Genomic DNA, 16,973 nt, shown 5'->3' on the forward strand with positions numbered 1-16,973 from the left:
GTGGTTGTACGTCTAGTTACTTCGTTATTCCACGAATGTTTTAGCGTTACTATTTGTTGTAACTCCAGCTACTTGCCTATTCTGCGAATCTTTTAGTGTAACGGTTTGGTGTAAATATAATCACGTAGTTTTTTCCAAGCAAGGTTTGTTATTACTATTACGTTATTTCATTTATCTTCATTTTTCGATGATATATTTTACACTATACTCTTCGTAAATATGAATACAACTCTTTTAAAGACAATAATTTGAATCATTTGTCGTGTTATTCTAATTACCTGCAAATATAGACTACTTATTAATGTCCTAAGTAAATATACTTACTTATCACTAGCGTAAATCCCTATGTTTTATTTGGTTACTGTACTTACGCCGTGCCAGCGGCGGCGGGCTGCACACTCAAAGAGAGGTATTAGAAAGATATTAGAGAGGTATTACATCTATCCACCAATTTTTCGTCAATCTCGACTTTTTATTCAACCAAAAATCGACCCTATTATTACTGTACTGTGATCGTTATTTGTAGGGTCGTATGCTGATTGTGGTTTTACCACGGTAAAACCAAGATCACCTATAGACAAAATTATTGCCGACGAAGTTTATAAAAAACGACCTTATTATTATTGCACTGTGATCGTTATTTGTAGAGTGAAAGCTGATTGTCTATTTGTGATCGTAGTTTTACCACGGTATTCCGTCAGTCAGCATACGGCCCTACAAATAACGATCGCATTGTAGTAATAATAAGGTCGATTTTTGTCAGAATAAAAAGTCATGATTGACGAATGTTGGATAGATGTAATAATTATCTCTCTATTTAATTTGTTCATGGTGGCTACTCGAAGCGTGCATATCTTTGTGTGGAAGTAAAAAACCCAAGGATTATACGTATGCTCAACTTGGACAAAATCGAAGATGGTGAGTTATTTACTTATAAATAGACTAGCTAGATTTTAGGTACCTATTACCTTACCTACTTAGTATATTACTATTTATTAGACTATTAATATTATAAATATTTTGTTTTGTAAGGTTTACACAGAACCAGATCCTACCTACCTACCTACCCTACCTACCTACCTACCTGACGACCTACTTGACGTAAGTTGGTTTGGTTAATGCGTGATGATGATTGCACTGCTCTGTACTAATTATTAAATTAAACTAAGCATGCCTATTTGCCTATTCGGTGCTTTTAATCTATAAACTAACTACCTATTTAAATTGGGGTGTGCCGTTTTTGTACATTCGCTATCACCTGGCATAGCACCTGGTATATGCATAAAATAAAGATATTTGAACAAAAAACTGTTACGTGATCAACTGTAGTATTTCGGCTTGGTTGTGAATTATCTACCTAGGTATATAAGTTAACTTTTGCAAAAACACCCTTGATTTTGTTGTTATTTGTGCGCTTGAGTTTGATATACATTTTATTATTAACGCATTGGTACTAACCTTCTATTTAATACCTAAATAACGATAAAATATCTAGGTTTGTGTCTAATTTTTAGGGTGATTTGGTAATGGGTCCTTTTTATTGCTTAACGTCTATTATGTACCTACCTACAAACAATGTATTTAAACCATTATGTTACAATTAACAGATTCCACTAATACTGCAACCCAATCCAGTACAACCCAGTGGAAGAATGACCAGAAATGCAAAAATATTTCAAGAAACTATGGGATATCTTCTCGTCGTAGTCAACATGAGACACATTCTCTTGAAGGTTCGTATGTACCTATCCGTATCCTACTAAAGTTCTTCTCTCGTGTGGGTTGAAACAATAATTGACTGACCTCATCAACCCTGGTATCAGGGTTACTACTGAGCCGCTATAGGTCCATGACATGCCTCATGTAACGACGACATACCTGCATACTTAATTAAGCCGCAACCGACTGCCTAACGTGCCCTCCGACGCACAGATCATCTTACTTTTGGGCAAAAAAAATAATATTAGTACCATTTCTGATTTACGACTTGGCCGGGAAGCTAAGCAGCTGAAAACGTTCCATGTTTTGTATGCCGAAATATCCTTTCAGTATTTGTATTCTAGATTGATATAGGTATTTACCTACTAACCTGGAAGCGGCGCGTGGTAAAGTTTCTTTGAAATAGTCAGTGCCTGTGTATTTATGGTATAATTATTCTGTCATTTTCCTCTTATCATAACAACCACAGATATATTTTTGATTTGCTTAATGTAGTTTTTTCTAGAGTTATCTCCTATGCAAACCAACTGGCTTTTATGGGGTTTTAGCCAAGTTGCAAACGATTAAGTACGTAAAACGACAGTGACAGACCTTATGTCAATCACATACATTTTTATCACTGACACTGTCGCTTTTCGGATACGTTGGAAAATTGGCTCATCTCTAAGCTTACTATAATAGGTATTAATGGTTGTTTTTCTTTTTAGTAATTTATTATCATACTTAATAGTTTTTTATATTTTGTCATTTGCAGGTTCTACCGAAAAGCAAATGCAAAAAGCAAAATGTTCAAGAAAACACTTAATGACTAACTGTAATAACTGAAAATGAAGGCTTTTCTAATAAAGGCAAGTGCCATACCGTATTAATATATTTTGTGATTATGCATGTATTAATTAATAAACGTTTTAAAATTAAAAGTTGGATTTTAATTACAAATAGAAATAACTCCCTGAAAACTAAAAACCCATGCGGGTCAAACGGCTTTCGGCACAGCTAGTAAATAAATATTTTTTTTTTAATACAAATTAGAATAAACACTTAATTTAACACTGATTTTATTTGTTTCAATATACAGGGTGGCCCAAAAGTTCACGTTCAAAATGAAAAAATTGATGGAGGGGCTCATTAACTACCAGAAACACCCCCGTGTATGTTCAGCGATTATTTACGGTTTAGGAGATATGACCCATTTTACACCTTTTTCTTGATTTTCTATCTTACTTCAGAAATCATCATTTTGTCGCTATCCTTTTCTTAATAATTCTATTTTTTTCTTTCTAATTTCTAATTATTTTGCTTCATAACTATGCCTAAGTATGTGTATCGCTAGGTGAAAAAATAAAAACAATCGAATGAAAGATAAAAAAGTCATTGGAAGTTGGAAGTCAAGAGAGAATTCGTCTAAAATTGTTACAGTTGTAAGTCTTCGCCGAAGAATAATAAACACATGAGATTTTCATGAACCCTGAAAGTGTTTTTAAAAACTGCTCCATTTAATATGCTTTTAGACACATCCAAAAAAGTACCCTTAATAGGGGCATAAAACTAAGTAATTAGCCCTCAAAGATTGCAAGACAGACAGATTTTATTTTAGCATCTTATAGTATGAATCACCAACAGTGTTTGGGGATAACTTTTTCCTTCATTACAATATGAATACCAAAAGTGACTGCAAGTTTTGTCTTCAGACTGTTGCTATGTCTACCCTGTTAGCGATTATGAGCGTGATTTTTTTTTATTGAAAATGTGTCTTTGACCACAAAGGTAGTTAAAGGTTGTTAAAGAACAACGTTAGAAAGAAGCAGCTACCTACATTATATGAGAATGTAAATTTTTCCTTCAAATCTGTCTATCTTGCAATCTTTGAGGTCTAATTATTTAGTTTATTGCTTCTATTAAAGGTACTTTTTTTGATGTGTCTAAAAGGCTATTAAATGGAGCAGTTTTTTAGAGATACCTACTTTCAGCGTCCATGCCAATCTCATGTGTTAATTATTCTTCGGCGAAGTTTTAACAACTGTGACAATTTTGGTCCAATTCTCACTTTGACTTCCAATAACTTTTTTTGTCTTTGATTTGACTGTTTTTATTTTTTTACCTAGCGGTATATATCTTTAGACATAGTTGTGAAGTAAAATAAAATAATTATTAAGAACGGGATAGCGACAAAATGATTATTTCTGAAGTAAGGTAGAAAATCTAGAAAAAGGTACAAAATAGGTCATATCTCCTAAACTATAAATAATGGCTGAACATACGTGGGGGTGTTTCTAGTAGCTAATGAGCCACTCTATCTAATTTTTCATTTTGAACTTGAAGTTCTGGGCTACCCTGTATAATGTATGAGCATACATACTTCTACATTCTAGACTAACCCCTGCAACAAACAAGTATTTAAAGATACATACAATTATTTTGAGATATTTCCTTATTAAAAAAGCAATTTCTATAGTTACACTATCAAAGATCATTTACTTTCACGTGGAATAAATAGGTTTCTCAACTTACGCAAAACATGTTGTTAAAATTTTTCGTGTAAGAACGAAGTAACTAATACTTACAACATCCGAGTAAGATGAAATCGGAAGGTGAAAAACGTTGTAGGTAAAGTTACAACTATCAATGTTGTTCGCACTACGTAATAATAAAGCAGTATCTGTACTTACAACGGAACGTTTGATTATAGTTTCGTGGAATATCTACGCAACCGTGTTTTTTTAATTTTTTTTTCAAATATACACAATTAATTAAAAATTAATAAATGTGGGTCAATCCGGGCTACTTTTTGCTATTATTTTCTCTTTGAAGGTTATTTCCAGGACTTATAACTAATTAGTAGGACAGTTTTTTTTAGCTCCTGAAAAGTTGATAAAATCAACTTACTGCGTTTTTCCACGAACGGTGCGAAATGGCTTCTCAAAGCCTTCACGCACGGTGTAATCTGGCCGCGACGTCGTATTTAAAGGTGTATTATAGATACACACGAACAGTCACAGCGAAGTTATTTATTCACCGGCGCACTTTTCACTTTTACAATTTTACGGCTCGAAGGACCATTTTTATGTGCCCTACATATATATTTTAAAGTCCTTCCGGTAGCTTGATGAGGGCAACATAAAAAACAGGCGATTTATAGAATCACGATATATTTATTTTATGGCACGAAAAAACTTACACCATTTTATAACATTGAGTTTTTCTTAACTAACCATAGACAATCCAAAAAACTATTATAATATAAAAATATTTATGGTTGACTTGGTCATAAACAATACTGCTTTCGATCCTTAATTTATCATTAAGGAACAAGACAGTAAATTTCCGAAACACAGATACACTATTTTGAAATATGTTGGCATGCGACTGGTGTGCGAACATTTCATTCAATAAGGAAACAGCTCTTGTTGTAGGAGCGTTTGCAGCACTACATGTACGAGCGCGGATCGGCGCGAGAATCGGCGGAGCACGCCGTGGCGGTGCTGCGCGATTTGCTAGGTAAGGTGTTGGGACAAACAGATTCATTCGAGACGCTGCTGTCGGATTGTTTACCTTGCCGCTTATAACGGCATGATAATGCATAATCGATATGATGAACCTTATGGTCACATTAATTATAGTTTCCTTTGACACGCTAACCCTCACTGAGCAGCGTGGTGGAGTATACCCTATACCTCCTCCAGTTGACTGATGGGAGCCTGTGTCCAGAAGTGGGACGTATATAGACAGTTTATGTTTTATGTAAGTAATAAATATATTATATATTTATGTTTAAACATTTCCTTCCAAGAAATCAAATGCTGAACCGTAGCGAAATTGTTACGACGACTACACGCGTAGCAATTCGTTACGCCCTGGCAGAATGCTCCAATAAGGCTACATTATGCGCTTGACTAGCATTTTTGAAGGAACAAACAGTTTTACAATTCAGTTGAAGTTAAAAGAGATTGCATTAGAATTTTCTTTGAAACATTGAAAATAAATATGTTAGCCATTATGTAGGCTTTGTTTTATGCACCGTGTCTCTGTAACCAATACGATCTAAAAAATACGTAACATAAGGTATTATTAGCTTCAGTACGTGCGCTTACGTACTCTGAACCAGCGTGCGTGTATGAAATGATTGATGAATATGGAGGAAGCAAGAGAAGTACGTCAGGGTCGAAGCAAATGGAATTCCATAGTCTCTGCTTACCCCGGTGGGAAATAGGTATGAGTTTATGTATGTATGTCGCAGGGATATGATAAAAACGGGGATTTGATCAATTCCCTAAGGGATTTGAATTACCAAATAATCCTTTAAAATACCAAAGCAAAATTATTTTTGTCATTTCACTGAACTAATTTAGGGATTTGTTCAATTCACTAGATTTGTTTAGGGAAAAGATAAAATCGTGTTGTTATTTTAACATCTTCCGTGATTTGATCAAATCCCTTAGGGAATTGATCAAATCCCCGTTTTTATCATATCCCTGCGACATGTATACGGTATTATGACATGTTTTTACACATACACGCAGTCAACCATGTATAAGGAACTATTACGTTTAATATTTTTCCCAAAACACGCATTCAACGATCTCAGCCACTTACCCCGACTCGAACCTATACCCTTAAAACTATAGCTGAAATTATAACATCAACAAGCCAAGCAACCACAATATTGACCGGTTGACCCTTATAACAGGGTCGGATGGACCCTTAGGCTATATATCAGCTGTGTAAAGCTTGCCAGTAAGTTATAGGCACCTTTGTGCGACGCGACATATTTCGCCTTTTATGGAATTTTCAAAGGGATATGTCAGTAGACGCGACAGATGTTGACTTCCGAAAGACGTAATGTATGACACTGATGGCCTGATTAACATAACATAAACTGCCTATATACGTCCCACTGCTGGGCACAGGCCTCCCCTCAATCACCCGGAGGGGGTATGGAGCATACTGCACCACGCTGCTCCACTGCGGGTTGGTGGAGGTGTTTTTACGGCTAATACCCGGGACCAACGGCTTAACGTGCCCTCCGAAGCACTGAATCATCTTACTTTTTCGGACAATCAGGTGATTCAAGCCTGAAAAGTCCTTACCAAACAAAGGACAGTCTCACAAAGTGATTTCGACGATGTCCCCATCGGGAATCGAACCCGGACCTCCATATCGTGAGCCTAACGCTCTAACCACCAGACCACGGAGGATGTTGATGGCCTGATTATTCTAGATCTATTCACACTCCGCACATACCGTACTAAAATCTTATTCTTACTGTGTGCCTTACTGGATAAGTGGAAGCAAGATAGACTGTCAGCACAAGGTCCCTCTTACTCCTAAGCTCATCATCAGCCGTACGACGCCTTCTGCTGGGCATAGGCCTCCCCCAAGGATCTCCACGTCAATCGGTCCTTCGCTGCCCGCATCCAGCGGCTTCCCGCGACCTTCACCAGATCGTCGGTCCATCTTATAGCGGGCCTACCCACTGAGCGTCGTCCGACACGTGGTCGCCATTCTAGAACCTACTCCTTAGCTGCTTGCGCCTTTTAGACTAAATAAAGATCCAGTCAGGTAGGAGTAACAAACTATTGAGGCAGTAATCGCATTTAGTTATCAATTCTAACCCACCAGAAAAGTACACATTCCCGATTCCCGGTGGAGACATATCACAAAAATTACTTTGTGGTCCCTAGTTTGGTTAGGACATTACTGGCTGATCACCTGACTGTCCGATAAAAAGATGATCCGTGTTTCGGAAGGCACGTCAAGCTGTTGGTTTCGGCTACTAAAGAGTAGATTTGACATAAGTTACTTATAGATTCCTTTTATTTATTTTTAAAAAATCGGCAACTAGTTAACTCTCTTGTTTGCTGTGCCCTGGCAGGGCGTCACATGTACGCATATTAACTACAACACCTTGTATAACTTAATTAAACTTCTATTCTATTCTATACTACTTACTGATGTATGTTAGTACTCGTTACATGAGCCATGTCAGGGGCCTTTGCCGGCTCAATAGGAACCCTGACACCAGGGTTGATGGGGTTGGTAAACCACCTCACAACCCACACGATAGTAGAAGAAGACTCCTTAGCTGCTTACGCCTTTTAGACTAAAGTAAGACCCAGAGGGGGTGAGGTAGGAGAAACAAAAAATTCGTGGCCGATTTTGCAAACTGACGTATCTGCATTTTTTGCTAAAATAATTTGTGTCTTATTGACAATAAATAGAAAAAGGTGCAAATCAGATACGTCAGTTAGCGACGTCAAGGACGGATTGAAGCAGTAAACACATTTATTTATCGCTTCTCATCATCATCAATTTAAGAGCCACGCATTCGTCGGTGCAGCATTTTCCATGCTACTTTTTTAGAGAAAAATAGGGCAGTGGTTTCCCTCTTGCCTTCTGCCCCGCAGTACTCTGTCTGACACCCAGAGTAGTCTATTTCAAATCCGTAGTAGGACTCCTGTCCTCCGCCTCTGAATAGTACTGACAGTTACTGCTGCCTTTTGTCAGTTGTCGCTTCTAACCCACCCGAATAGTACCCATTTCAATTTTCTCTATAATCGATGACGTCACAGACGTTAATACCACAAAACTGCGAATGACGTCACAAGCAATCGATAGAAAAACCTATTACGCAGTAATATATGAGCCCACAGTCGCATTTTCCCCCTCTTTTGTGTTTTTCTCATATATTGTTGGTATTCTCTGAACTAATTATTAGACATTACTTGTATCAAATGGGGAAGAAACACGTTTTGGGATTTGTTATGTTTTAGGATCCCTGACGTATTATCTTTACATTTCATGCGAGGGTTGATACGAACATAAAATCTGTATCGTTGTACTGAGTGAGAGCCCTCAGCGCTTTCCATTTATCCGGCCAAGTTAGCGCCGAGAATGATCAAGTACAAATAATACATACATATATAAACTCACGCCTATTTCCCACCGGGGTAAGCAGAGACTATAAAATTCCATTTGCTTCGATCCTGGCACACTTCTTTTGCTTCCTCCGCATTCATCAATCGCTTCATACACGCACGCCGGTTCAGAGTAGATCAAATAATACAAACAATATAATCGATTAATTATGTGACAGCCTCCGTGGTCTAGTGGTTAGAGCGTTAGGCTCACGATCTGGAGGTCCGGGTTCGATTCCCGATGGGGACATTGTCGAAATCACTTTGTGAGACTGTCCTTTGTTTGGTAAGGACTTTTCAGGCTTGAATCACCTGATTGTCCGAAAAGTAAGATGATTCCGTGCTTCGGAGGGCACGTTAAGCCGTTGGTCCCGGCTATTAGCCGTAAAAACACCTCCACCAACCCGCAGTGGAGCAGCGTGGTGCAGTATGCTCCATACCCCCTCCGGGTGATTGAGGGGAGGCCTGTGCCCAGCAGTGGGACGTATATAGGCAGTTTATGTTTATGTATAATTATGTAACAATTATTAGTTTACGACTGTCCAAGCTATGTTCCTCAAAACCAATATAGTAGGCGCTGTAAATATTTCTCCGTTTAATCTTCTAGTTTCATGGATAACGGACTGTATCCTTTATCGTTGTTTTGGATATATTATTGATGACCCCTTTTATTACATCATCATCATCATCATCAGCCGTACGACGCCCACTGCTCGGCATTGGCCTACCCCAAGGATCTCCACGACGATCGGTCCCGCGCTGCCCGCGACCTTCACCAGATCGTCGGTCCACCTTGTAGCGGGCCAACCCACTGAGCGTCGTCCGACACGTGGTCGCCATTCCAGAACCCTTCCGCCCCAGCGGCCATCGGTTCTCCTCGCTATGTGTCCTGCCCACTGCCACTTCAGCTTTGCAATTCTCCGAGCTATGTCGGTGACTTTAGTTCTCCTGCGGATCTCCTCATTTCTGATTCGATCCAGCAGGGAAATACCGAGCATAGCTCTTTCCATTGCCCGCTGAGCGACACCGAGCCTCCTCACGAGACCCATAGAAAGCGGCCACGTCTTTTATTACACGCAGGCTCAATTACATCTTCCATCCATTATTATTACGATCAAAATAATGAGAAGCAATATAAGTAGAAACATTATTATTTACATAATGTGATCCAAATATCAAGCAACATTTCTTTTTATAAGTATATGCTTCTGACATAATAGTGTATTTTTGAATAATTATGTACTTTTAGTAATGAGAAAATAGGTAATAATCACGTTAATTGGGTCGTGTACTAGGTTCAAGATAAATTATGAAATTCTGATTACTAAATAAAGACACATCTAAAACTAACGAAAAACATTTTCTTTTTTCTATTAAACTTATTTATGAATTTTAATCAAGAAAAACGTAATAATAAGTCCGACATTTTGTCACGTTTTTCTATGACGTCACAGAGTGCTTTTTCATACAAATTCCATAGTAATTTCGTGTTTTGACGTTAAGTAAAAAGTAACTGATTTGACTAGTTGGAAACTAGCCTATTCTCGACACCGCCATCTTTATTATTTTTGGGGAACGTAGCCTGAAAAGTCTCTCGTTCTAGAAATTTCGATGTTTACATTATTAACGGGCTCCTTACATACTCCCCGCCCTAAACTCACGCCCGTAATCCCTAATGGGGTGGGCAGAGCCACAAGTAATCGAAGACAACGTGCAGCCACTGTTGATACGATGTCGTAAGCTGGATATGATAAACCTTATGGTGATAAGGGATCAGCCTATCGCCCTTAACATTAGTCCATCATGTTAGAGGACACAATCCCTCGGTTTTTACGACATGCCCGGGAAGTTGTCTTCCCGGGCATGTCCTCAAGCTGCTGAACGTGTTCTATGTTTTTTATTTGCTCCCAGAACAGCATAGAAGCACGGGCTCCTTGTAGGGCTAATATGCACAACGTGATAAAATGTTGTCACCGTCATTTCATCGATTCTGTCGTTTGATGCTAATATGTGAACCGGAATAGGTCATGTCGTTCTGTCAAAATACGAACAAAATCACGTGGCACGCATGTTAGGGAAAAAACGAACTTATTGATTTCGACAAAATTTATTGAATCGATCGATAATTTTGACACGTTGTGCATGTTAGTGTTGTTGATCGATTATTTGGAAACACTAGAGCTAGATTTGATGGGTAGTTACTCTTCCTAATTTTTGAACAAAACGTCAAACGATAAAAACTAAGTAGTATGTTAAATTAATGACAGGCTTAAAAGACTACTAGGCCAAAAATTCAAAGAAAAAATCAAAAATATTTATTTTTCAAAATTGGCTTACAAAGTTAGCGCTTTTTGAACGTCAAAAAATAAAATTACATTATTATGTAACTAGCTGTAAAACTACTAGAGGCCAGAGCCGTTAAACCCTTTAGAAAAAATAAATTGATGGGTAAGGTAGCGTTTATACAACTGCATACAAACATTTGGTTGGTACGACCGCGGTAGTGTTATTGTGTCCAAGTGGTAGGGTCTTATGGGTCTGAAGTTAAGAGTTGGTATTTTATGCTTGTTCTTTATTCCGAATCTAGCAGATGTACGTCCTAGACCATTATTATATTCGCTGACCGCCAACCTAAAATTGTTGGCAGTCGAATGACAAGCCTGAAACAATTGCCATTCGCATCTTATCAGCCACGGAATAAGGTTAGCAATACAATGCGACAACATTTTATTAAACGATTTATGAGTTCAAGGAAGTTCAATTTCCGTTCTCCTTCTCACAGTACTAAAAAAAACCATTTATTTCAAGCTACACATTTAAAAATAATAATAAAATGATCATCTCCATAACACATTATTTTTATTATTTCATATTATTTTTATGTCCTTTCATTTATAGTCAATCATTTTCTCTTTTGTTTATCATTTGTCCTTTCTCTTTCTTTGTATACTCAATTGCATGCATTAATCTTTGGTGAAAACTTAATTGGCTACTGTACTACTTTATGTGTATTATATCTATACACGTGTTATTATAAGCTGTATGCTTTCCTTATAAATAAGAAAATAGCGTTACTTCGTTTTCACAAAGTCCGCTTATCTGACCTAAATTATAGGTTCAGATTTGCAGCCTGTCTGACTTTCCCACTACTACCCAATTGGGACATAGTAGCGAGCTTATGTTTTAATGTCGAACATTTAAAGCATATCCGTATAAAACGAATGTTGTGCTGCTAACCGTACCATTCTTATCAGCCAATCTGCGGCGGCTGCCAATCTCAGAAATATGTCCGCCTCAACTGTTTGCTCCAATGATGTTACACATTTTTTTCTCTATCTTTTATGAAATTGGTCAGAAATTGGCCCCGATAGTAGACACCATCTAATTTTGTTTCAGCCTGCAATGTCTTAACCACACAAAGGAAGTATCACAAAGTGATTCCGACAATGTCTCGCAAATCGAAATCGAAATCGGAAATCGAACTGCAGATGGTAGTAAGTGTGTGAGACACAACGCTCTTCTTCTTCTTATCGTGTGGGTTGTGAGGTGGAGTACCAACCTCATCACCCCTGGTGTCAGGGTTACTATGGAGCCGCTAAAGGCCCCTCACATGGCTCATGGTAACGACTACTTACTTACATCAGTAAGTAGTAACCGGGACCAACGGCTTAACGTGCCTTCCGAAGCACGGATCATCTTACTTTCGGACAATCTGGTGATCAGCCAGTAATGTCCTAACCAAACTAGGGACCACAAAGTAATTTTTGTGATATGTCCCCACCGGAAATCGAACCCGGGACCTCCGGATCGTGAGCCCAACGCTCAACCACTGGACCACAACGCTCTGAAAAGATATTTTTTTTATTTCTTTGAAGTCAATATTATGTCATATTATAGAAAAAAAGCCAGACATAAAGCCATTTTAAATTTATGAATTTTAATTATCACTTACGTACAATCTAGTACGGCGTCATAGTTACCTATTCCCATACAAATAGGGTAGCTTCCAACTAGTTAAATCAGCTACTTTTTACTAACCGTCAAAATACAAAATTACTATGGAATTGGTATGAAAAAGCACACTGTGACGTCATGGAAAAAAGTGATTAAATGTCGGACTTGTTATTACGTTTCTCTTGATTAAAACTCATAAATAAGTTACTTAAATAGAAAAATAAAATATTTTTTGTAGATTTTAGATATGCCTTTATTTAGTACACTCATCATCATCAGCCCATTAACGTCCCCACTGCTGGGGCACGGGCTTTCCCTATGGATCGATAGGGAGATCGAGCCTTAAACCACCACGCGGGCCCAGTGCGGATTGGTGGTTATTAACGACTGCTAATGCAGCCGGGACCAACGGTTTAACGTGCCTTCCGAAGCACGGAGGAGCTCGAGATGAAAACTTTTTTTTTGTGGTCACCCATCACCCATGTGGCCTTTGCGAAAGTTGTTTAACTTCAACAATCGCAGACCGAGCGCGTTTACCGCTGCGCCACCGAGCTCCTCTAATTTTAATTTAAATTTAGTACACTCAGAATTTCATAATTTATCTTGAATCTAGTACACGACCGAATTCCATAATATTGTTTAGTAATATAATGTTAGAATCCTCTTTTCAAGCTTCAGTTAAACATCGCTGGTGGTAAATAAATGCTTTATTTTGATCTAATCAATAAATAACACACAGGAAACTTTTACAATTATCTCCGACACAATGCTCGAATACCACAATATCGGCTCGAATATCGGCGTGGAATACCACAGCTGTCAAAAAGTTGTTGCCAACCCTCGTTTAAAAATGACTTTTAATCGATTCAGAAAATGCGATATAGAGATAATCTATAGTTTAATATTATCACTACATACTATAGTATGTGTAACAAAGTCGCTTTTTCTGTCCATATATCCCTATGTACGCTTAAATCTTTAAAACTATGCAATGGATTTTGATGCGGTTTTTTTAATAGATAGAGTAGTCAAGAGGAAGGTTTATATGTATAAAAACATCCATTGAATAGTGGGAAAATACTGTTATTTTTGAGATTTTTAATGTGATGTCGTAAATAATTTAATTTTTTCCTCAGCATTGCACCCGCGTGAAGCCGGGGCGGGTCGCTAGTTGTACAATAATAAAGTAAAGAAAGAAAGAAACATTTATTACTTCCGGACATCACAGACACAGACAGAAAGGTACATTACATTTACCTAACACAGGACAGAAACCACACGGAAATCAATAAGTACACAGACAAAAAAAATAATATCCAAAACAAAAAGAAATCAAACAAAAATCATAAAAACAATAATAATAAAACTAAGTATTCTAAATGCAACGCACTGACGGCCCGATCATCTGCGGTGGAGTCCGGAATAAAAGGACCTCGCTCAGCATAAGTCGCGGCGTGAGCCACGACGCTGGTATTCTGCGGGCCCTGTCGAGTGAGGCCACGGACATCGCGGTATATATGTACATAGATACATACTACTTAAACTTACTTACATATAATTATTTAGTATTACAAAATACCTAACTGTCTATCAATAACGAGGTTCTATTAATAATTTTGACGAGCACAAACTAGACATCGCACAGACATTCAATCGCACACAACAACAAATAACAACAAAACATTATGAACAGTGTAACGACAGAAGTTATCAACAACTGGGATTGAACTTTGTTAGGTACCGTCTCGCCTACTAATTACTGTTTATTTCGCTCGTACTCGATACGACAAAAGTATATTATTATTTTACCTGACTTATTCTTCTTCTTCTATCGTGTGGGTTGTGAGGTGGAATACCAACCTCATCAACCCTGGTGTCAGGGTTATAACTGAGCCGCCAAAGGCCCCTGACATGGCTCATGTAACGAGTACTTACTTACATCAGTTAGTAGTAACTGGAAGCACGGATCATCTTACCTTTGGACGATCAGGTGATCAGCCTGTAATGTCCGAACGAAACCAGGGATCGCAAAGTGATTTTTGTGATATGTCCCCACCGGTATTTGAATCCAGGGCCTACGGACTTATTGTAGATTTGCCACAGATGTCATTAACTACACGGCCGGACAAAGGGGGAACGCTGAGGACTCTCACCCGTTCAATGAATATTAAAGTAGATACCTCGTGTCAGTAAAGCATCGCACCTTGCTTTGTTAGTGAATGGAGAGTTTGTTAGCGATCAGTCGTCAGTTGCTTTATCATCAGTAATTTGTGAGCCACGCAAAAACGTGACAAAATGATGCACTCATTACTACATTTTTATCACGCACTTATTATTCAAATTCATAAATAAGTCAAATAGAAAAAAAAACTTTTTTGTCACCTTTAGATCTATCTGTCTTTATTTAATAATGAGGCGCCGTGCCAGGAGCCTTTGGCGGCTCAATAGGTACTCTGTCACACGATAGAAGAAGATTTAATAATCTTAAAAAATTTCATAATTTATCTTTGACCTAAGAAACTACACAATTCTACATAAACTCACGCCTATTTCCCACCAGAGAGACTATAGAATTCCATTTGCTTCGTTTCTGACACACTTCTCTTGCTTCCTCCACTTTCATCAATCGCTTCACTACCCAATTCTATCCCTATGTACTGAACTGATCCACCCACCGTCGATTTAAAACCGTTAAGTACTTACATAACTTTTTTCTGTAGCTACAGAACTCCCAGAGTAACTAGGCTATCAGGTTGTCATGGCCTGTTGAATAACATCTAGCACTGAATCGAGTATTGATTTGCTGTCGTCCTTTTCATTTCTTCACTTGTGACTACGAGCATTATAGAGAATTATGGTTCTCAGGAAGAAGGCTGAAGGTAAGTTATATACACAGCCTGTCACGACCTCCGTGGTCCAGTGGTTGAGCGTTGGGCACTATCCGGAGGTCCCGGGTTCGATTGCCGGTGGGGACATAATAATATCACAAAAATTACTTTGAGGTCCCTAGTTTGGTTAGGACATTACTGGCTGATCACCAGATTGTCCGAAATTAAGATGATCCGTGGTTCGGAAGGCACGTTAAGCCGTTGGTTCCGGTTACTACTTCCTGATGTAAGTGAGTAGTCGTTACATGAGCCATGTCAGGGGTCTTTGGCGGCTCAATAGTAACCCTGGCACCAGGGTTGTACAAAATTATATAACACAGCTGTTTAGAATACCACACGTGTAAAACGTAATAACAAAATTAGAAAAAAGAAACTAAAAATCTAACAAAAAATGTGAGATACTTTTAGTGGCAACAAGAACCCACGTCCTCTCACCATCATCAACAAACATACCACTAGAAAAACCGATCATAGCCATCAAAAGTAATACGTAGATTCAAGTTTTCGATCAAACTTTATGCTGTTTGAAAACAACATCAGTTGAAGTTATTTCAAAGTCCAGAGCCTAATTATACCGGAAACTTTTGAATCTATCAAGGGTGTATATTGCTCAAGAAACAACAAGAAAGAATTTATACTTTCTGTATTTTAAGTAACGATGGATTGTAACTGTAAGATAGATTGAATAATGTAATGAGTACCTATAGTTGTTGTAGTGTTCTCGAATAAAAGATTATCGATTCTCTCTTTTTATTTCAGAGCTGCGGTTTTGTCGGTGGAGTAATCGCCATTCCTCTCTTCTTCTCGGTAAATCCTTCACCTACTGATACGACACGACCTGCACCTTTTCTTTTATTTGTTTCATAATAAATGTTCTCCTAGTTCTACCCCTTTCTCTCTTCTCTTCAATTTTTCCTTCTATGACGTTTGTTATAAATGAAAAGTGTGGTATCAGGTGGCCAATCATATTTTCGATTATCGACTATGTACCCCTAAATAATCTAAATATTGATCAATAGTATCGATTATATCAAGGTATTGGTTAAGATACTAATGTTTCTTAAAGATGAGCTAGGTTGACAAACCTAGCTCAAACGGTATTCTGAGCGTGTTGCCTGATAGGTGGGACTCCCCACTGCTGGGCCACTGGCTGCGCTTACGAGTATATACTGAAGTGGACTTGCAAATACCAGTGACTAGGCGGTGGGAACCTGCTTATTAGTAAGGTGCTGTGTTAATGTGTACGTTTTCTTGTTATTTGTAATTGTCGAGCTGTGTCGTGTGTAAATGTTATTAATTGTTCTATTACTAACACTAGATTAATTGTTTATTGTTTGTTACTAACCTCTATGGATCATGTCCGAAACTAATCGATTTAAAGGCATATTTGGGTGAATATCAAAATGTGTCAAGTTTGGTGGCGACTGTCATATAATTTTTTCGTGAAAAATTGGGGAAATTGGGAATTGAAAAATTCCTTTTTCATGTCGGAACCGAG

General features: G+C 38.0%; 1 protein-coding gene and 1 long non-coding RNA gene across 2 annotated transcripts in view; one reads left to right on the forward strand and one right to left on the reverse strand.

Annotated features, from left to right (window-relative positions):
• LOC126369262 (uncharacterized) overlaps positions 1-16,973 on the reverse strand; it is a 341,394-nt gene that overhangs the window by 263,828 nt on the left and 60,593 nt on the right. The gene's annotated exons all lie outside the window — the stretch shown is intronic.
• Positions 1,058-2,491, forward strand: LOC126369296 (uncharacterized). Its single transcript, XR_007566676.1, has 3 exons — positions 1,058-1,101; positions 1,608-1,733; positions 2,474-2,491. It is a non-coding gene; the product is annotated as an uncharacterized LOC126369296 (long non-coding RNA).

The sequence above is a fragment of the Pectinophora gossypiella genome, chromosome 8 (assembly GCF_024362695.1).
Source record: "Pectinophora gossypiella chromosome 8, ilPecGoss1.1, whole genome shotgun sequence".
NCBI lineage: Eukaryota > Metazoa > Arthropoda > Insecta > Lepidoptera > Gelechiidae > Pectinophora > Pectinophora gossypiella.